The sequence below is a fragment of the Pongo abelii genome, chromosome 2 (genome assembly GCF_028885655.2).
Source record: "Pongo abelii isolate AG06213 chromosome 2, NHGRI_mPonAbe1-v2.0_pri, whole genome shotgun sequence".
Lineage (NCBI taxonomy): Eukaryota > Metazoa > Chordata > Mammalia > Primates > Hominidae > Pongo > Pongo abelii.
In genome coordinates, this window is record NC_085928.1 from 82,665,608 (window position 1) to 82,686,448 (window position 20,841).

Below are 20,841 nucleotides of genomic sequence, written 5' to 3' on the forward strand. Positions count from 1 at the left end.
AAGAATTGTGTTTTATTTTTATTTTTAAGACAGGGTCTTGCTCTGTTACTCAGGCTGGAGAGCAGTAGTGTGATCATGGCTCACGGCAGCCTCGACCTCCCAGGCTCCAGCCATCCTCCTGCCTCAGCCTTCCCAGTAGCTGAGACTATAGGTGTGCACCACCACTCTCAGCCAATTTTTAATTTTTTGGTAGAAATGAGGTCTCACTATGTTGCTGGGACTTGTCTCAAACTCCTGGGCTCAAGGGATCCTCCCACCTCAGCGTCCCCAAGTGCGGAGATAACAGGTGTGAACCACTGCACCCAGCCTTGAACTCACTCTTCTGGGGGAGAAATCAAGAATCTTTCTAAATAACAGCACCTTCTAAATAGTGATGGTTTGACCTTTTGGTATTGTGAAAATGTGTGTCTTTGCTGCCATGACTCAGAATGTAGGCCAGCCTTCCTCCCCAGGATGTTTAGGGGGCTTATGGGGACTTACTCACACTTGGGAAGGAATTTAAGAGGAAGTCAGAGTACCCTCTAAGTTTCTTTTCATCTCTTCTGATTGTTTTCACCCTGCTCACTTGAGAAACAAATCCTGTCATCCTAAACTGACACAGGACTTAGTTTCTGCAAAGCGTGACAAATGTACAAATGCACAGTGGCCTTGACAGATGCTGCAGCTCTGTTTTGATTTGCCCATCTAGAATTTTAAAACTGAGAAAGATTTTGATTTCTTGCCTCCCTTGAAAACTCAAAAGCTCTTCCCGCCCTGTGCTTGCTTTCCTGGTAACAGCAAATAGCACCTGCCACTTTTAGCTGAGGCCTGTGTGCTCAAATTTGCTGTAGCTCCTATGCCTATGCCTCCTTCCTTCCAAAATTTCAGTTGCCTGATTTGAGTTCTATAGGCTGTGGCAGCAGCAGCACCTGTTAAAAACTGTTAAAACGCAGATTGCTGAGCCCTACCCATCTTCTGGAAGGAAGAGGTGTCATTTGTTTATGTATGTAGATATATACACATATACATGTGGGTACATATATACGTTAGTATGGATTCATATAGATTTCCTTCTGTGGATTATAATCCAGTACTATTGTTACTTCTTTTCTTGCTCAGGATGTCTCAACTTTGGGCATTTGGGAGCTCTCTGGGGTTGGCTCCTGTGGCCTTTCAGTAAGCCTCTACACAGCTGCCCCCCGCCCCCCATTTTGTTTTGGGTTTTTACAGCACTTTTTGCCATCACAAGATGCTCCATCCTTATTTTGTATTTTCCCTACCCCAACCCTGGAATTAACTAGCTCCTCAAGGATCCCTGATTTATTGTATTGGAGAAAGGTATTTAGAAACCAAGATCTGGACGCTAGGTGTGCTCATTGCTATTGGATCATCATTGCTTCTAGTCATTCTGAGTGGACAGAGCTAGGGAATATATGTGTGTATACTTATGTATACTAATTTACACATATGTACACATATAGATTTATGTCTATATCTATTTATCATGTGTATGGGTGTGTGTGTGTGTGTGCGTGTGTGTAAAAACTGACCCCATGAATACCTTCAACTCCAGTCCAAGGCCAAAGGAGTCATACTAGCTTTGGGAAAATCAGATTTTTAATCTTTGTATAGTTTTAAAATTTTACAAATAGTTCAAGGACATCTTGGGGAAATAATGCTGTTTTATAGCTATTTTATATAGCTATATAAAATAGCTATTTTATAGCTATTACTTTAAAAAAACTCAACAAATCCCAAGCTTATGGCTGAGATGTCTCATCAACATACCACCATGCTTAATATCCTACAGTCCCTCCTGAAATCTTCCATAGTTTGGAACACACAGCCTTACTGTTCCCGAAGGTAGGTAGACCTGCCTCATTTCCCTTCTCATAAAACACAGTTTGTCTCCAGCTCTACTGAACAATGCTATTGTAATGCTGAGCTGGCACTTGTGCATTCTAAATGTAGGCCAAGATACCTCGGAGATTACAATCAGAACTTTGCTTTACATGTGAAATCTTATTTTGAATGCAGGTACACAATTACTCACTCAGAGACTTAATTACACTGCCTTAGGATAGTATTAAAACAATGGTTTTAATTATTTTTTGGGGGGGTGTTACAAAAGTAACCTGCTGTCTTGTTAGGTGGGTGAGGGGCCTTTACTATAGTCTTTCTGAGAACTTCACAGATACAAATTAACCTTCAGCTGTGAGGTTTACCTGTGGGTCCTTCATGTTTATTCAGAAAGAAACCATACTTGGATGGGGTCCCTTACTCTCGTTATGCTTAATGTAAATCTAGTAATGCTTGATGAACTGTTTAGAGAACTGGAAAGAGAATCCAGCCAGGATGGCTCATGGGCTGCTGGAGGTGTGGCCCCTCAGTGGTTTGGAAAACACTCTGGGTTTTAAACAGCAGCACCTATAATTATGGAGGCGTCATCCCTTCCATAAAAAAAGAAAACAAAACAAAGAAAGCAAAGCCCTTCTACTAACAAGGTGTAGTCATAGCATGTGTTCAGCCTTCTCAAAACCTGTCTGGCATTTGTTTCTGGCCTGGTGGAGAGTATCTTCCATCTTTCTCTGAGCTCTCATAAAACAATACAAAGGTAAACAATTGGAGGGCAATTAGCAGTCTCTTTGGGGTAACAGGAGAGAGAAGTCACCGGACTATTATTGTCAAAGGAATTAATCGTGGTTTGCATAGGTGATTTAGTGACTTAACTTTGCAAATGGTTGAAAAACAAGGAACCAACAAAGTTTATAAAAGATGCCGGTTTGGAGAATCACGTATGGCAGACTTATAGGACTGCCTGTGAAATAGTTTAAGGCTATCAAGATATTGAGATGCAGCCTGTTGTATAAGGGGCTGCATGTACTATAGATCACCTTTGTCCAACTTGAATGTGTGTGAGACTTGGCTGGGTGATTTTTTTAAAATACAGATTTTTGATTCACTAGGTCTGAGGTAGAGCCTGACATTCTGCATTTTTGACATAACCTGGAGGTGGTGCTCTGCAGGTCAGCACATCTCATTTTGCATAGTAAGGCTGTAGATTGTTCTAGTACCTGTAGCAGATGGGGTTGAGCCACCCATACTCCTTTTACATGTTTCCAAGGTACCAACGTTGCACTGGGAATGCTCAGGGCATTAGAACAGCTTTTTGGATTGAAGATATTTGGCCAAATGTTCACTGTACCTTGTAGTTTATGAGGATTACAGTCCACTGAGACCCATGTTCATACAGTACAGTCATGCACAACCTCTTTTCACAAGCACCAATTTAGAAAAACATAAAAATATTTGCAGGCCATATTTATTTATGTTTATATAACTGCATACTTAAAAAAAAAGCAGCAAGTGCAGTCTTGGTAACTAAGGTCTCACTCTCCAGTTAGAAAAACAGAAAAAGCACTATTGTTTCTAGATTTAACTCTGAGCCTCTTAAGTTTTGTTGTGGGGGAAAACACTTTTTAAGCTAGGGTCATTCCCTGTTACCTGACTAGCTTTTCCACCCACTCAATTATCAAATGTGGTTTTGTCTCAGAGTGCCTGTTAATATTGTATACTTTAAAACAAGAGATCCCCTGCTGATTTCTGGTGTGGACATATAGGGACATGAGGACACAGAGGATGGGCTCCTCTTACCACTTACTGTGAAGCACATGATTTTCATTAGCCATTTTTATCTTCTTGGAAGGAAACTGAGTTTAAGCTTTCATTTAGAGAATGGTCTGCCCACGCTTACTAACCTCCCCTCTCTGAATCCACTTTTCTCTTCTCAACCCTCCCTTCTTTCTTTGCTGTGTTGACCCCCACCTGGATGTCTGCCACATCTATGGAGAGAGGGTGGAGAGAGAGGAGGGTGAGCAGGGGGTTGAACTTGTTCTTGACCCTCTGTGGCCTCAGTTTCTCCCAGATCTGTAAAGGGATCTGTAGGTTAGCTGTTTCTGAGAAGCTAGACAAACCACTTAAGTCTGAGGATTGGTCACTTTAGTGGAAAGAGTGAGATGGAAACCCACAAAGGACACCTGGATTCTAATCCTTGTCCAATCATTAACCAAGTTTATTTTGCCTTGGAGGGCAAATGAAATCCCTGGGCCTTAGCTTCCTCATCTGTAATGCGATATTCTTAGTTATGCCCATGTTTTTTAAAGTGTAGGAACCTTGGCACTAGGATGGCATTAGATAACACTGAATCACATATTGAGAACTGTATTCCCTTCCGATCACTTTAAATCCTTCTGGTTGTTTAAAAAAAAAAAACAGAAAAAAAGAAAAAGAGAAAACAAAAATTCAAAAAATTCCATTGATACTCTTATCCTTAACCCTTCTCAACATTTGCCACTCTCCCTCCTTTTTTCAAAAATCATTTTTAATTTTTGTTTTGACCCTCAAAGAGAAATCAGTGACTTTGTTTTTACTGTGCTTGTTTTTAATTTATGGTGGGTGATACTGATTTCCCATTTAAGGCAGTAACAGAAAAAAATTAAAAGTAGGTTGATTTAAATGAAAATGTTTGCTACAATTACCATAATAAGTGGCCTCCAATGAGTATAGTATATTAATTATTCGGGAAGTGTTATGTTATATAGATATGGCAAAAATCAGGACACCGGTAACTGTGGTTAAAGAAACACTAAATTAAGTGGTTTTAGTTTTTGTTCAACTCAAAACTTACAAGAGCATTCAGGTACATCATCAGGTGGTAAATGTCCACTCCAGTTTCTGTTCCCCAAATGTACATATATTTAGTGACATGGTATTTGGTGAATGAAGCTCACGTTTGGTGTATATAATCAACAGTAATGTGACAGGGGACTAACATATTCTGATACCTTTGGGAAAATTTTGGCTGCAGTTAACTATAATTTGCTAATTTTGCATTTACATTGGTTTTTTTTTTCTCCTGTTACTTAAAATATAACGAAATGGGGACAAGCACCTTTGCCTTGGTGTAATTAAAAATAAAATTATGTCAGGAACATCTGTTTTCAAAAGGGATTTCTATTTGTTTTATCACCAAAAGGTGGCGTCCTACCCCCATGCCCTTTATTTTAAAACCTTTCTTGCTTTAATTTAACAAAAAGAAACTTCCAGTTGATTACTGATAAAGAAATTAAAATCTGCTCCCCACGAATGTAACGTGACAGTGTTGAAAATGAACAATATGTTAAGCTGCAGTTAAGTTTCCCTCTAATGTAAACCAAATGGACATCGAGTTCTTTAATAAGGCAGCACAGCACATTAGACAGTATCATATACAAAACTGAGTACAATATATCATGGGATTTACAACCAGGATTTCCTTTTGTCTGCAAAACTTGTTGCCAACCTGACTGTGGCCCCCACTTGCAAGTGAATGTAGAATTTAAGGCAGTTAAAATGCAGAATCAGATTAGCAGCAATCTAAAGACCTTTTTAGTATGGCAATGATGATGATTTTTAATAAACACACTGCTTAATCTGAAAAACAAGATCAGAGGATGAATTGTTCTTTACAGACTATGAATAGATCTGTTACATTTAAATAAGTCGTTATTCCCCTGAGTTATAATTCTACAGTCAGGCATATACCATAAACATGTTATATTTGGCATAAAGTACTTTAGAAATTAAAAACCATTTTTAATAGGTTGACCACTACAGACCCAGTAGACTGGCTACTTTGTAGATTTCCATTTAATTCCATGTGAATTCAGCATATGGAATTTCCAGTGATGTCAAAGAGTTGTTGGCAGTATTAACTGAGTTGACATAAAGCTTTTAGATCAGTGCCTAGGTGATAGTATTTAATAAATGTTAGATGTTATTATTGACAGCTGTAGACTGTGAGCTCCTCAAGGGCAGGAATTTTTATTTTTTCATCCCTCTGTGCCCACTCTGTGGTCTAGAACACAGTAGGTATGTCATTAATCCCTTTATGTCTAGAACACAGTAGGTATGGTATTAATCCCTTTATGTCTAGAACACAGTAGGTATGTCATTAATCCCTTTATGTCTAGAACACTGTAGGTATGTTATTAATCCCTTTATGTCTAGAACACAGTAGGTATGTCATTAATCCCTTTATGTCTTGACAAACAAGACATCGAACCCTAGCCTCTAGGAAGCTAGGACATTCCACGCAAGCTAAAATGCATTTTATTTGTCTCGATTCTAGTCTAAAAGATTCAGTGAATAGTCTTATCTGGATAGCGTGAAACTTTATGCAGCATGCATGCAACGTGAATTCTACCAGGCTGAAATTACCTTAGCAGCCTCCCTTTCTTTTATTCTGTAGCATCAGCGAATGGCTTTGTTATTTTTTTTTAACTTGCGAAAGATACAATAAAATTAAAGCGATAGTCTTATGCTACCCTTGAAATTGAGATTTAAGTTCTTCTGTAAATGAATGTTTAACAATATTTGTAAAGGGGCATTACCCGAAAGAATTTAATAATAACCTTTTCAGGATATTATCTACAACTGTGCTGGTCTCAAGACCAAAGGGATAGTAAGCCTCTCCCCTCCCCGCAAGGGGAAGTACTTTGTAGGAATCCACAGGGGTGACTTTTAATATATTCTCATAAAGAATTGGCCTGGTGTACACCATCCAGCCAGTAGCTGGAAATGCTGGTTTGGGAGTCTGGCCACTTCTGTGGTGGTGGGTCTGAAAAAATTTACTTCTGTTAACAACAACAACAACAACAAGAAGACATAGAGGTCTTACAGCTTTCCAAGTCACGTTTTGGAAACACATACTCTGCTTCCTTCTCTATGCGTACTGATAAAAGTGAAAGAAATACTAGTGTCTTTTGTTTTATGTATGTATATTTCAAAACATTTAATTCAGGCTCTTAGTTTATTCCTTCGAATTTCTAAATTCAACCAAACTTCAAAAACCGCAAAAAGAAAAAAAAAATCTCACCTTTTCAAAGAATTGGACAAAGCTTTTTGCACGTGACTAATCACTGGGAGAGCAGGTAATTTGTGTTAAACAACGGACTGACAGGCTAGCCCCCAGGCGTTTTCCTAAGAGGAGCCGTGGCAAGAACACAGTTCCTGATGCCGCCACTTTCCCCCAAAGTGGACTCGACTGCACATTCCTGCAGTGGCTCTGACAAGGGGGCAGAAGCTCGTCCCACATTCACACTCTCCTGATTCTGAGAAACAGGGGAGAAAACCCCTCGCTGGCTGGCGGGGTTTCTGTTTCCTTGCAAACAGGGGTTTGTCCTTCTGCTGAACTTTCACCTCCCGAACTCGCCTTCTTTCATTGGACAAAGTGCAGAAAGAAAGAGGAGAGACCGAGGGAGGACGGGAGAGAGGGAGAAAGGGGGTTGAAAACACCACCTCCCACCTCCCTCTCCTTCAACTGTCACTGATGGCAAAACACTTTCACTTTTAACTGGAGGAAATTCACATTCTAGCCTGTCCTCTCCCCTCCCTTTCATATTTTTAGCTCAGAATCCAAGCAAATAGCCATCGCATTCCCATCTTCGTCCCTAGTTAACACTCTCCCTTCTCGTTTTTTCCGCTGTCTGAATGGGCCCCCCATTTCCCATCTCCTGAGGAATCTCCCCCTCCGCCCCCCTGCCCCTTATTTTCCAGGTCTTTCCTGCCAGATCCCTGTTGCCAGGGACTGCTCTGGCGTTCCCTTCCTCTCTCTGGTCCGCGGGGCTCTGCCTCCCTCTCCTCTTTCCAATCCTGCCTGGACGCCCCTCACTTCCCCCTCCCTGGATCCCTCCCCCCCCCCCATTCTTTGGCAATTGCGATTTTTTTTTTCTGGGAGCCCGGTTGTTTACCCAGCAGGTGGATGTGACGTCAGGGACGCACAACAGCAAAAAATAACAACATCTCCCTCCGCGACGTGTTGGCCTCTCTCGCGCGCCTTATTTATTTATTTGTTCCGGGATGTCGGGGGGGAGGGGGGAGGGCGCCAGCGCCCCGGCGAACGGCAAAAAGGGCGCCGCTCCCGGTCGGGGGGCCGCTGGAGTGCCCAGCGGGGTGCGTGAAGCGGAGAGGGGACCCCTGCGGGAGGTAGAAGGTCGGGCCGGGGTGCGCCTCCGGGCCGGTGCTGCCCGCGCCTCTGCCGCCGCCGCCGCCGCCGCCGCCACCGGCGCTGGCTGGGCTCCGGGAAGCTAGTCCGGAGCGGAGGAATCTATTGTTATTTATTGTGTGGCAGTTGCACGCTGTACTCGCGGCGGCCCGGCCCTCGCCCGGGAGTGCGTGTGTGCGCGCGTGTGTGCGCGAGTGAGTGTGTGCGCGGGGTGCGCGCGCGGGCGGGAGTGGGCGCGCGCGGGGAAAGGCCCGAAAACACCTTAGTTTGCACCGAGAGACCATTTGCAGCGGGTGAGTTTGTATTTTTCCATTTCTGCTCCACTTTTTCCCAAGCCGCCTCCTGTCTTGTTTCCGCCACTTTAAACAACAACAACAACCAGCACGAAAAAAAAAAAGAAAGAAAGAAAAAGAGAAAAAAAATGGAAAAAAAAAAAAACTACTTTCCACCTCCAGGCTCCACGTGCATCTCCCCCAGCCCTCCCCTCTCTTCCTCTCCCCCCCGGGTCGAGGCCCAGCTCTGGGATGGGTGGGGGCTGCGGGCCGGCGCGCGGGTGGAGGGAGCTCCGGCAGCGCCCGCACCCTTTGGGTTTATTTGCATAAGTCAAATGGGGGCGGGGGCGGTGGCGACTGCGAGGAGGCGAGATCGCCTGCCCGTAGGCCCCTTCACGCCTCTCTCTGCGCTCTCCACGATCGCCTAGGGGAGAGAAATCAATAAGCCCAGGCCGCCTGGCGCAACTTTCGATGCCCGGCGTTGGCGTCCGGTGGCCGCCCGGGCGCGGGGCCGGTGCGGGGTCCCGGGTCCTGGCCGCGGCGGGAGGGGGCGCGCGCCGGGCGCCTCCTAGGCCCAAAGTTTAGATAGACTTGGAGCAAACTTTTCCCCTTCCTTCTCCGCGGGTGTGTGCCCCCTCGGTGCCCTTGAGCTGCCCCGCGGGCCCCAGCAGACTGTGGCGCCTGGCCCTGGGCCCCGCACTGGGGAACTTCCCCGCTGCCACGCGCGCGTTACCCCGAGAGTCAGCGGCGAGGAAGCTCTCCCGCCACCCCCTCGGAGCCCGGAAAATTCAAACACGCACCTGCGCACCCCCAGCCAGACACGCACCCCTACGCGCGCCTTGGCCTCCGCTTTCCCGAGACGAGTCCGCAACAGCCGTGGCCAGATCCACGGGTGGGTGCGGGAGCCGGATGCGCTGCGAGGAGTCGCCGCGCCCGGATCTCTCTCCCTCCATCACACACATTTTCTGATTTTACCCCCCTCTGAAGCTTGGGGAACGGGGAGATTTCCCAAGCTCCGATTTGTCCTGCGTCGCGCGCGTGTCGCCTCGTCCCTCCGGCCCTGTCCTGGCGCCGATGGCTCTCCGTCCCTTGCTTGCGCGCAGCCTTCCTCCCGAGCTCCCTGCGCTCTATTCCTGTCCCGCCGAGACGACTCCCTGGAGCCAGCGAGCCGAGGCGGCGTGCGCTTCGAGCGGGGACCACGGCGGTGGCGGCGGCGCCGGGAGCCGAGGAGTTTGCCAGTTGCCGCGGGGTCGCGGTCATTTGCTGCCTCCGCCTCCCCTCGCCCCCGCCTCCCGCCTCCCTCCTTTTCAGACAACGTCGCGCTCGGAAACTTAGATTCCTTCTCCTTTTTGGCCCTCGACGAGCCCCCCTCCCCACCTGTTGTGAGCTCCGCCTTGGTCCCGGGAGACTGGCAGTGACACACACGGGCTCTGGGGAGCTCCGCGCCCGGAAACAAAGTCGCATGCCCCCCTCCCATGTGTTTGCTTCGAAATCGCTGCCTGCAGCCCCCCCATTCCCGCGCAGCTCCCGCCCCCTGTGAGAATAAGGACTAAATAAACAGTTGTAACTCCAAACCTTGCGCCCGCGATCGTATCCCCATCCCACCCCCTTCTCCCTATTCCTCCCCCCTCCTTTTTGTTGTTGCAACTTTGTGAGATCCTGGGGAAGGTGCTGAGACTTTGGCTCGGGCCGATTTCCCAGTCTCGGGATCCTTGCAGGGATTCCCTGAGCCGCATCCTCTCTTCCCTCCACGCGCACTCGCGGGTCCTCGGAGCCCGCTGCCCTCTCTGTCCTGGCCCCTCGGCCTACTCACCCGTCCCGTCCCCTTCAGTTCCCCCCAGCCTGCACGGGGAAGACTTGCTGAGGGTCGCCCCGGTTTCTTGTCGACCGCAGAACCCGAAAGTTTGCAAGAGGAAGAGAGCGCGCGGCGAACGAGCGAGCGGGCCGGGGGCAGCGGCGCCGGGGACCATGGTGCTGCCGGCGCCTCCTCCGCGGGCGTGAAGGCGGCGCTCCTACTCCCTCCCCGGACTCCGCGGGTAAGTCGAGGCGGCCGCGGGCGCGGGGGCCAGGGACACCGGAGAGCCCCGGGCGGTACTAGGGGTTCTCCGTCCCCAAAGAGCCAGCCGGGGTGGCGCGAGCCTAGCGATAAGGCACCGGGAGCGAGGAATGTGCCCATCCTCAGGCCGGTAGGTGCTTCGAAATACTGGACTTCCTCCCCCCCACCCTTTTCCCCTGTTTCTTTCCTAAATCTGAAAATCTGGAGATCAAAGTTTAGCGTGGAGTGTAAAGTGCTCCGATAAAATATGGTGACATCCTCACCCCCCTTCTCTCTCCACTCTCCTCTTATAACTATTAATTATTTCCAAGTCATTGTGTCCAAATACCCTTGCTGGGCTGATTACAAAGTGTATTGATTTAGTCTGGGCTCATCCTATGCTTTCGTCTTAATTCATTTTCTTTTTGCTCTACCAGAAGACCCAAAATGAAACTTATTTCTTCCTCTTCCCTACCTCCCCACCCCCCAAGCCCTCATCTATGAGGCTTGGGTAGAATAATGAAATTAATATAAACATTTCATTTGGTTGCATTTGACCTTCCGCAGTCCACTTCTGAGGGGCTGGAATTGCGCTCATGTCTGCTCACAGGTATTTTCCAAGTTAGCATTTTCTTTTTTGTCACTGCTCTTTAAACAGGAATGCCGGAGGAGCATTCTGGATTCCCTTTGAAAGGCGTCTGTACATTCAAACCGTCTACACTTCATCATTGGTTGTACGTAGACTTAAGGGTTTAGGGCTTGGACAATAGCTGAGTTGAGAAGACCTCAAGGATATTTAAAGGAATTTTTCTGCTACTGAAAATATATTGAAGAATCGCTGCAAAATTTTTCCATTCCATCCCCTTTCCCCCACCCCCGTTTTCCACAGCAAGAATCAATTTGGAGGGAGATGTGTAAACTAGAATTTTAAAAGAAATAGTAAGACTTCAGGTGTTTTCTACCGAGGGATAGCCTACATAATTGAGAAAGAGGAGTTCCTGCTATTTTTCTGTTCCAGAGAGAAATGTATCAAATCTTTTTTAGAATTCCACTGGAGTTTTGATTCTCAAAGTGGAAATACCCATTCCTTTGGGTCCAGGAAAAGAAAACTCGGCTCACAGTTTCAGAAATTTGGACTGTTTTTTTTTCCCCCTTTCTGTCTTTCTATTTGAAACGTCTCACAATTAAAGAGCAAGAAAAATATAAAAAAGGAAGTCAACTAGTTACCATTCAAAAGGTGTCAGCTAAAATCTCACTGCAAAGGGAAAAAAAAGGTTTAACATCTTGCCACTGGCTGCATCCCCCACCCCCCTTAGACTTTGGATTAGTCATTGTATGAGAGAGAGGGAGAAAAAAAAAAATCACTTTTTTTTTTTTTTTTTTTTTTTGGAAAAGTAAAGTAAACAGCCTCCAACTGCTGAACCTTGACAACCCAAATTAAGGAAGCAGGAGAGATCAAACAGAACTGCTGCTGGGTGGTTGTCAGGAGCTGCTACACGGAGAACCCTGGACTATTCGATCAAGCAGCAAGGCTATATGTTCACTTATGCAGAAATGGACCATTGCAAATGCTAATCTTTGTTGTGGAAGCGAAGGCTCACTTGGAAGGAAATACTCAGCCCCTCTCTGGGCAGCATTTGAGTTCCTTATGGATGCCGAGTTGCAAAACAAGTTTTTTTTTAATGTATCCTTTATGAGGAGAATGCCACCCAAAAATGTATTAAAGGAATATTAAGTCGTCCAGAGACTGTCTTGCTACCAAGAACTGTGCAATGGAATTCTTTTTACCAACATTAGACTCCTACACTAGAGTTAGATAACGTTTTCTCACATTGAGTTTAGAAGATCTGCCTTGTCAGGGAAGCCAAGGTTTTGTATGTGAGAGTTTAAATCTGATGTGAAGCTCAAAAAAAAAAAAAAAAAAAAAAGAAAAAAAAAAAAAAGAAAAAAAAATCTCTGGTGATGAAGTTTTGTGTCAGCCCACTCTTGGAATTTAAAAAGGCGAGAGAGAGCAGTCTCCAGATTAGACAACCTCTTTTTTTAGATTGACATTCAACATGACCACGTTGCTACTTTTATTCAAGTTCTCTGTAACTTGTCCTTGCTTGTTGTCTAGGAAAATTTAACTACTTTACATTTTTAAAGGGAGTAGTAACAGTAATTACTGTAGCATTTTGTTTTCACAGGTTTATCAAAGTATAATGAAAGAAACATCAACTATTCAAATTAACTGTCTCAGATAAGGGGTTTATATTGCTGGAGATGTCTAAGATTTTGTGTTTATATTTGAATCCTGGAGTATAAGCTGTGTAACACTTTTTTTTTTCTGGGATAAACTATCCCCAAATTAAATGTCATTTTAAATTAAGTAGAACAAAGTAGGAAATAGGATAAGTAAACACATACAGAAGAATAAAAATAATTGTCATTTAAGGATTATATTTTTAATTAACAAGTGTCAGTCACATAGTAAGCAGTTTATATATTTTTGGTAAGCCAGAGTTTCATAACCATGGTGCACAACATGTTTCAAAGTCTGTAGTTTTTACTAGATATACCTTTATTGTATAATTAAGCAATGTGAGTTAAACATACACATGGATGCTATTAGGCAATTCTCTGCAATATGTAATGTTTTGAAAAAGCTATAAATATTTTCTAGTTAAACCATTTATACTTACAATAGCAAAAGTTAACTGAGTTAATATTGAGCCTAGGCATGGTTTTCTGTTACTGAGTTTTTCTTTGCCTTTTTAAAGACTATACCCCTGACCTTGTAAATTTGCATCTTAGGCTCTGTTGAAGGGTATGTCTGTTTTCAGCAGTTGTTTAAATTAACCGAGGAATTGTGATATTTTTCAAATATATTTATATTGCAGTGGGTCCAATGCCAAAATTAAGAAAGAGAAGGAATATAGCAGATGTGACAACTTCTTTTGAACCCAGCTTCCTCTTTGCAGCCAATCTTATTGTGCATATTTATTTGGTTTTCATGTTTTACTTATGACTCAAACTCAGTTTTGAAACGCTATCTTGTAAGATTCCACATCTCAAAAAGTATGTATATTTAGACAAGGTTAGGTGTTATAGTACCTATCACATTTCAGTGGGAATGCCAAGAATATTTACAGGGTATAGCAAGAATTTTGTCCTTTAAGAATAATTTTAGGTATACGTTAATAAAACTGAAGTGGATTGCAGGCTGTCAGAACATAGTATAAATTTTGTTTATGATTCTGTTACTTTAAGGTACTTACATTAGAGAAACTCATTTAACCCCTGACTGAAGAGGGGAGGGAAACCCTCTGAAGAGCTCCTACTGCCCTTTGCTCTCCCGATAATCTTAAATTACTACAATTTAATTGCAACTTCAAGGCATTCAGCATGAGCTGTTTCTCCACGACCGAGAAAAGGTTTCCAGAGCATGGCTAGATTTACACAGGTGGTATTTTTGTTTTTAATTTTTTTTTTCTTTTTGCTAGGGGCTTTTCCTTTCTTCCTTGTCCTGTCAGATGTCACACTTCTTTTATAGATTTCAGTCATAGTAAATGCCATTTTTGCTATACCAGCAATATTGGCCTTCTTTTTTTGTTTTTAAATGTGTTTTTTTGAATCTAGAGTATATAAAGCTCTCAAGCAGGTAGGGGTTTGTTTTCTAAAGAAAATAACCTCAAGAAAGGCATCTGCTGAATAGACAGGTGAACTTTATACCTGAGCCAATGTCTACTTTTACTATTTGCAGGGGATTTTTTTTTTTTTTTTAAGTTGATGGTAGTTAGTCCCACCAGGTGATCAAACACTGAGTTTGTGAGACAAGCCAGTAAGCCAAGTAGGTTTGCACGTGGGCCCATGCATTTTTTTAATGATCTTTCTTGTCATTTGTTACTCTACTCTGCAGGCCACTTTGCTATACATATGCTCTCCAAGGAACCATCTTAAACTGATTTTTCAACATATTTCTCTTCTCCGGTACTTGGATGAATTAAGGTTAAAGGCTCCAAGAGCTGGAATGCCAGCAGGCCATGAGATGAGGCGAGTTCCTGAAACAGGGGCAAACCTGGCGAAATTTGGGGTATCTTCCGCATGATAGTTTTTTTTTTTTTTTTTTTTTTTTTCCTGGGACGTTTGTAGTTTATTTCAATGTGCATGTGACCATGTGCTTAATGGAAATTAAGCAGATTTGGCTTGTGTCGCTAACCTAAAAATAAATGTTGTAAGGAATATTTGATTTCTAGAAGTGTTTTGGTTTTGCATCCCATAGATAATGTTCTTACAGTTAGGGCTACAAGGCTGGTATTCTGCAAAGAGGAAGTACAGTGGGGGAAAGTGCATGACAGTCAGGAAAGACAATTAGACAGTGTTCTTTGTTTCTTTAATAAATTTTTCTTATTAATTACAGTCAGTTTGTGCTAAGGCATTTTTCAAGCCTTGTTTAGAAGTCAGCTCCCATTCACAAGAAGGTTGTGCCAGAAGCTGTGTTCTTCGCATGCACTGTTGTTTTACCCATTCGTGAAATCTATTGACCAGATTGGCTTGTGGATGTCTCTGCAAGGCTTGTTTTTCTTTTTGCAATGCCCTGATGCCAGTTTTTAATACATGCCCTGCCTTGTACACAACAGGTGTTTGTTCGGTAGTTATTTTATGGGACTTAGAGTGAGAAAAAAATGTTTCCTATCTAGCCAGCCGCTGTGAGAACGAGTGCCTAAAAGGAAGAACCTACCTAGTACCTGAACAGGTGTAAATGGGTGTTTCCTCATGACCCTCCCCAAGCTGTTTTATTTAAAAAGGAGAGGAGGGGGGCTCAGTTCAGTGCCATGAAATTTACAATTCAGTTGTAATAATTTAAGGTTATTGATAGAGTGCAAAGGGCAGTGGGAGCTTTCTAGTGGTTTGGCCTTGATGCTTAAAGCTGCTCAGTTGTAGTGTTAAATTAGTTCCTTCAGTCTGAGTACTTAAAGTAACGAAATCGTAAACAAAATTTATATTCGTTTCTGACAACTAATAATCTATTTAAATTATATTAAAGTATCTGGGCAAAAATTTAATTAAAGACAGAAGTACTGTCAAGCCCTGTAAATATCTTGACAGGTCTACTCAAATGGAACTGATATCACGAAATATTTACATATGTCTGCTGTGTTCGGGAATATCTCAGCAGTGCCTGTGCAAAGCTAATTGCACTTTCCTTCCAAATCACATTTTTAATAAAATAGTTTTTTTTTTTTTAAAAAGGAATATGAATACATACACAGTTGTGTTCCAGTGTTCTGTTTACTATTTACTTCTCTATACTCAGAATCATGTTGTGATGAGTGTATTTCCTCAAACTGCTGCTAATTCAGATAATTAGCTGAAATGGGATCATTGAATAGAAAGCCCATGTCATTCTGTTTGATTTCAACAGTTTGAAGATATCAGAGGCTAGCATGTTATAGGACAATTTACTGAGGGAAAAATGGATGTGAATGTGGGATTATTGGGCCTTGTTTATGTTCAATAGAATAGATTTGCTTAGGAAAAAGATTTTCTCTGAGTTTTATGTTTGGACATATGTTTATTTATTACTTGTAAGTCAGGTGGACATCCACATTTTGCCAGATGCTCTGATTTTAGCTAATTTTGTGATTCACTTTGTTTACTAGGACACTGAAGAATATTTCTAGCATCAAACTGAATTTCCGAGGTGTCCTTTCTCCCTCCCAGCTGTGCAATTGAGTCATAATGTGACTTTCTCTGCTCCAGGTTCCCTGCTTTTGAATTAGGGGTAATATTTTAATGTATGTTCTTTGAGCTTAGGGATCCAATGATACAGGGCTTTGTTATTACTCTCATTTTTAAAAGATATTCTTGGTGCTCTCAGGACAGTGACTGCAGCTTTTGTTGGGGGAGGGTGTGATGTGAGTTTTGCTTGAGTTTCTTTTGCCCTGGTGCCTACCTCCTGATGACCAGTGGCACTGGTGGCTTCCCCTCCTGGGGGTGAGCACAGAGATGGAAGTGAATGCTCATGTCTGAAGTGAAGGGAGGTTGCAGTTGGTCCTAATTCAGCCTGGTTCAAAGTGAGGTCCTTGCTCACCTACCTCTGTATCTCTCTGTGTGTGTGTGTGTCTGTGTGTGTGTGTGTGTAGGTTATTAAAATACAGATCCTTGAGTCAGAATTTTTGCTGATTGACATGGTAACGTACATTTATAACAAACTTCCCTTGATAATTCTGATGCATGCTAGAGACCTGTGAATCAAGTGATTTATTCTGCCAGATTTCTGGAACTGAAATCTCTATCTTCACTTGGATTTTACTGATTATTTCTTTGATTTTACCTGGAGGCCCATCCTGTGTTATTTTTAATATATTTGGATTTTTATTACGAATGAAAAACGGTGGTTTTTAACCAAGCACGAGTATTGGAATCACAGCAGAGCTGTTGTTCCCAACACAGACACAGTTGCACGACTCCTGGATGTGCCATATCTGGGGTGGGGCCAGCATCTGTGTTTTTAAATCGCATCCCACATGGTTCTGATGCCCACCAAAGTGGGAAAACTGGACCCGTCAATTATCAGAGTTGGAGGAAAGCCTGCAACCCTTCTTAAGAGTTTAATTGAATTGGTTGGCCATTGTGAAACCTAAGAGAGGAAAACGGAGCTCCTTTTTCAGGAGGGCACAAAAAGAAACCTTATTAGAGACTTAGAGAAACAGAGGCAGAACAAGAGCCTCACAGTTCAATAAAGTGATAGGAACAACCTGGAACATCGGTGGTTTCCACCAAATGTCAATATCAGATAATTTCCTTTTGAATTTTGTCTTGCCTGCATCCATGTTTCCCAATGGGTGTTGTCATGCTGTAGCTACCAGTTAGTGTCAGATGGCTCTCTCGAATTTTTTTTTCTGAGTATTCCATCTTAATTTTAAAATTGTAACTGTTTGCTCTTTAGATTAACCCTGCTGGCAGAAGTATTTTGATTTTCCCAAGCATCTTGGGAAATTCTCTATCATATGTGATGGGGCACGCACGAATATTGATGGAAATAGCGTAGCCAACGATGCCACACAAATAAAGAAACCAGAATCCTAAGAAGAAGGCATCCTACAAGATTATGAAATAAAGAAAGATAAAATGCTAAGGAGGCTTATTTAAATATTCAGGGCTTCAACTAAAGATCTAACCACTAAGATCAAAAGAGTTATTTAAATAAAAGTTGTTGAGACATTTTTTCATCTGTATTAATAATGTGGCTTTTGAAGTTACTCGGTAATAATGTGTCCAAAATGCCGACACCTAATTTTTAATTTCCATTTTGGCTTTAGGTGTGGCTTTATTTTAATAGCTGCCAAAAAGTTGGCAATTGTTTTTACGTTTAGAACTTCACAGTTTGCTTTTCTGTAGATTTACGTAGCATTGGGGGTATTCCTCTAATAAAAACTTTAAAAATTTCTGTTCTGACCCCGAGGCACTTAAAAAAAACTCTCATGGGCCACATTTTAAAAGTAGAGTGTCTCTACCACTGCATAAAGAATTTCTATGAAAGATGAAACATGGAGCTGATTGAAAGAATAGATGGCGCAATGGTAGAGGACACATAGTTACCACTGTCACTGGTAATCTACAGCTTGATGTGAAGTCATTCCGCCTTGTTTGTTGAAACATTAATCATTTCATTAAGAAAGGTTAAGTAATTAACTGATATTTCATTAGGGAATCAATGACAGACCTTTTTTTAGTGATGTATGGTAGACATTTTCTAACAGAAAGTTTGCCCCATTTAATTATTTGGAAAGAAGCTAGTTGAGCCTTGGGAAGAAGGGGTGGGGCATCTTCAGATAACATCGCTGTCCATAAGCAACTTTAAATAATTTTGTGGAAAATGGTCTATTAGAACAGAAAATGGTTCAGTCCCCAGTTTTCTTTTATGGGCTTCATCAGGCATGTTGTTGCAGACCTGCTGTTGTTTTGCATGCCTTCTCTGGGTTTAAGAAGGGTTCAGCTGCTTAAATGTGTTCATCTTATTTTCTAAATAATGGCTTTTGTTGCAGTGTGATGCATGTTGACAGTAAACGCGCAGCCGTAACTTTGGTAAGCTTACAACAAATTCTTATACTTGTAGAAGCAAGTTATCCTCCTTGCTGCTGACTGGGGGTGCTTCTGCCTTTTGTCTGGCTGTCCTTATGGCAACTGCAGCAAAAGGTTTAAGTATTCTGGGATGAGGATGGGGTGGGGGTGGGGACGGAGGGACTCTCTACCTGGCAAAAGTTCACCTTTTCTGATACCTCTTTGTCCTGAAATCACACACAAGGTATGCTTCTTGCATATTTTTCCTTGTGTGTGTATTTATGTCAACTCAAAAAGATACTTAGAGAGAAATCTCATTTCTGTGTTTGCTTTTGTTTTGCTTAAGAAGCAGGACAGTCACATTTACTAAATACAGAGTATCTCTTTGTTAGAAGTGACTTTCCTGCAGCAGACTCCTGAGGTTAAAGAATTCTTTAAATATAAGATAATCCTAAGAACTTTTGAAAACGAATAGATTTTATATTGGGTTGCTGGGTTTTTCAGTATTTGTAACCAGTGTCCGAATTATTGAATAGAGTGTGATGCCTTGGTCTCAAGCACTTTGTTCTGTGAGTTGAGAACAACTCAACTTTCCTTTTTAAGGAAAGAAATCAGGCTGATATTTACAAAGCTATTTATCTTAAAACTGTATGCTTATATGTTTCCATTTTCATTGTGAAATATGTAAGGCACCAAAAAGGAACAAAGAATAAATCAGTGAGCACCCATGTACCTGTAGCCCGACTTAAGAAAGAAAATGCTGCTGGTTCAGGTAGGAGAGGCTCCTGGAATATCCCATCCTCATCGTACCTCTGTCCTTCTTTCCTAGAGGTTACTTTACCACTGGTTGCAGCTGGGTGGTTTTCATCTTGTGTAGTTCTTTATATTTTTAATATGTATGCATGTACAGGATTCCTCAAAATACAGGATTTTGTTTTGCATGCATGTTCAAGGTTTGTTCTGATAGCATCCTACTATATATGTTCTTTAGTAACTTGCTTTTTTTAAAAATAATCAACAGTTAGTAAAATTCATCCATGTGGATACATGTAGCTATAGCTTATTGATTTTCCATGTGAACCTTTTGAAATACTGGACATTAATTCAAGACAAGTTATTTAAATTTGAGCCTAAAACCCAGTAGCACTCTGTACATTGAAAATTTCACATTCATAAGAAACCATCAGTCCTGACTGGAACTTCATAATTTGTTCATTTGTCTGTGTTTTGGGGGAAAAAACTTTAAAACCTCAACCATTTATCAGGGAATTTGATTAAAAAAATAATCTATCAAGTGGCTGATCTCTTACATTAAGGGAAAAAACAGGCAGCATTCATTTGAAGGAGCCTAGCCATTTTCTCTTTCTTATTTAAAGACTTGGCTTAGAACTTAACAGTTACATATGCAGGGTAGCGAGTTAAAAAGCCATGTTTAATTAACAGGCGCTTTATACTTCTGTATCCTTGTTATGATATAGCACCTTGTTCTTCAGTGTAGAAAGTGATTTCTGCATATTTTAAAGGACTGGCATCTTTATGGTAAGAAAGCCATATAAATAAAGATATACTTAGATGAAAATCGGAACATGTTTTTAAAATAGTGTGTGTCTACTTTCATCTCTGTTATCAAACTTGCTGCATAAGCCAGAGTTGATGCTCTGTGATTATGCTAATGACCAAAAGAATCGATGATGCGAGACTAGATGATATCAGTGGTATAATCGGGGAAAGTTATCAGTTTTTTGGTCATTAAGTATTAGTGATAAATAATACACTGTTCATTTTGAGTAGATAGAACATATTTAATTCTGATGTACAGAGTTTCAATTTAGTCAGGCTCATTGCTGAGTAAAATGATCATCTTTTGTAATTTAAGAGGAAAGAGAAAAGGCATTTTTGTCAGCCTGTCTAACTGACTCGGGCCATCTAGAAATGTTTACCTTGACCAGCCAGGGAAGATTGGAAAAACTTAATTTTTTTTCCTCCTAGACAACTTGCTTATTTGTACTGACATTTTATTAAGAATATCAGATACTCAGTAACTAGCATAAATGACCAGAGATGTTAAACAAAATGAGTGTAAAGGTAGATAGTGTTTCCCTGAAGAATGGGGAAAATGATAACAAAGGGGCAATGTTTGGATAATGCTCTTTTTAAATGACTAGTCTGCGTTAACCAGGGACTATTAAAGTTGGTATCACCCATTAGACAGCAGTTTTAATTTTTTTTAAATTGAGTTTTTCATATCAAATAAGATCATACTTAGTAATGGTTTACTTAAAGAGAAGTAATACTTGTAACTTAGCATCTTTTCCTGGGTTACTAAAACCTTAAGGGAAAACACTGATTCCACCTTCCTTGTCAACAAAGCGTTTCTAACACAATTCTCTTTAACAGACATTTCTCCGTGGATAGAGTTCAGCAGTTGTTTTACTACTGTACGACAGTACCTAGTGACAAGAGAG

The 20,841-nt window shown here is 42.0% G+C and overlaps 1 protein-coding gene and 1 long non-coding RNA gene across 23 annotated transcripts in view; one reads left to right on the forward strand and one right to left on the reverse strand.

Annotated features, from left to right (window-relative positions):
• LOC134761006 (uncharacterized) overlaps nucleotides 1-10,228 on the reverse strand; it is a 47,653-nt gene extending 37,425 nt beyond the window's left edge. The window contains exon 1 of the long non-coding RNA XR_010139188.1: nucleotides 10,109-10,228. This is a non-coding gene — a long non-coding RNA (uncharacterized LOC134761006). The remainder of the gene's footprint in view (nucleotides 1-10,108) is intronic.
• FOXP1 (forkhead box P1) overlaps nucleotides 8,148-20,841 on the forward strand; it is a 628,059-nt gene continuing 615,365 nt past the window's right edge. For 4 of the 22 annotated variants that reach the window (XM_063721991.1, XM_063721999.1, XM_054550595.2 and 1 more), the window contains exon 1: nucleotides 10,221-10,331. The gene's annotated coding sequence lies outside the window, so the exon portion shown is untranslated. Of the gene's footprint in view, nucleotides 8,317-10,188; nucleotides 10,482-20,841 lie in introns of those variants that run through there. The other 18 variants (XM_054550588.2, XM_054550601.2, XM_063721993.1 and 15 more) reach the window with 9 other exon arrangements.